Consider the following 1,750-nt stretch of genomic DNA (forward strand, 5'->3'; position numbering starts at 1 on the left):
CACCCAGACATACTGAAGTCAGACACCACATGGACCTAACAGATACTACAGGACATTTCACCCAGACACACTGATGTCAGACACCACATGGACCTCACAGATACTACAGAACATTTCACCCAAACACAAAAGAAAATACCTTCTTCTCTGCACTTTATAGAATTTTCTCCAAAATTGACCACATACTAGGACACACGCAAATCCTAACAGATATAAGAAAACTGAAACCCTACATCCTATCTGACCACCACAGATTAAAACTGGGTATCAACAACAGAAACAGAAGAAAGTCTACAGACTTGTGGAAACTAAGCAAACTGGATCGACATATGAGTTAAGGTCTTTCTAGAAGTGAACGACAATGAGTACAAAGCATGCCCACTTATTGGATACAAGGAAGGTAGTTCTGAAAGAAAACCTATAGCACTAAATACCTGCATTAAAAAAGAAGAAAGGGAGAGACCTCCTTCTAATAACAGCACTCCTGAAAGCTCTAGAATAAAAAAAAAAAAAATGACACCCAAAAGGAATAGATGGCAAGAAATAATCAAACTCAGGGTTGAAATCAAGAAGTGATTTCTTTGATGTGATGGTTTTGTTTTATCTTACTATATTTTATTATGTTTTGTTGTTATCTCTTAGAAACCTGTTCTTTTCTAAAGAGAGACTGAAAAGGACTATTCTTGTCTGAATAGCATATACTCACATATACGTCATTCTCTACTTCAATAAGGTAGTCCATAAAAATGTTAAGATACAGATGGATAGATGTATTTATATACAATAAATAAAGAAGGATAGCTACCATACACATTTTTTCTGCCTACATCTCATTAGGTACAATTAGAAGGTGAAAAAAATGGTTCTAGATAATATATCAATTCTAATAAATTAACAGAAATACTATGGAAACAAAAACGAGTACAGTAACATTTTAAAACTCTAACAATACTGTCACAGTATCCAACATACATACCTTTGGGGAATGGGTTGTTCTGGGCTTGGAGTCGAATTTTAACAACATCCAGGGGTGTCACTATGAATATAAAAGTTTTTAATTAAGATATGATATCTCTAAATCTCTAAGAGGTTCATGGTCATTTAAAACACCACCCATCAATCCGTACTTTTCCTAGTTTCTATGTGATGAGTAAGCTGTTTAAGAACAGCACTGAATGTGTCCCACCAGGGAGGAGTTCTGTTGCTCCTATGTGTGGCTCTTTGCACGGGTGTCCTCAGCTAGCGAAGGCAGACGGCCAACCACGTCTCAAGCACAAGGCATTCCTATCTGTAGCGACAGCTCCATAAGACTAAAGCACTACAATGTTAGAAAATATTAAAGCAATGACTGAAACTTCTAAGTCTAAAGATTTGAGAACAGCTTCCTATTACAGGTGACTAAAAACTGGACAGTGCTGGTCTTCCCAATACAATAAACACATTTGCATCAAATAAAGCCTGTAGGAAATGAAGTTTGGGGTAGGCTAGCCAGAAATCATCTTCAGCATTAGGTTATGCCATCCATTGGAACAACAAAGAAAATTTGCATCTTATTTTTATTTGTATGTTCTAGTTCATGAAAATAAGAAAAAAATGTCAAACTGTGGTTTCAAGAAAACTATTCCTCAGCCGGGCGGTGGTGGTGCACGCCTTTAATCCCAGCACTCGTGAGGCAGAGGCAGGCGGATCTCTGTGAGTTCGAGACCAGCCTGGTCTACAAGAGCTAGTTCCAGGACAGGCTCCAAAACCA

General features: G+C 37.7%; 1 protein-coding gene across 1 annotated transcript in view; it reads right to left on the reverse strand.

The window, feature by feature from the left end:
* Positions 1 to 1,031, reverse strand: part of Slc25a40 (solute carrier family 25 member 40) — a 19,820-nt gene extending 18,789 nt beyond the window's left edge. Inside the window, exon 1 of the mRNA XM_013350424.2 lies at positions 977 to 1,031. The gene's annotated coding sequence lies outside the window, so the exon portion shown is untranslated. The remainder of the gene's footprint in view (positions 1 to 976) is intronic.
* Positions 1,032 to 1,750: the final 719 nt, after the last annotated feature.

The sequence above is a fragment of the Microtus ochrogaster genome, chromosome 26 (assembly GCF_000317375.1).
Source record: "Microtus ochrogaster isolate Prairie Vole_2 chromosome 26, MicOch1.0, whole genome shotgun sequence".
Lineage (NCBI taxonomy): Eukaryota > Metazoa > Chordata > Mammalia > Rodentia > Cricetidae > Microtus > Microtus ochrogaster.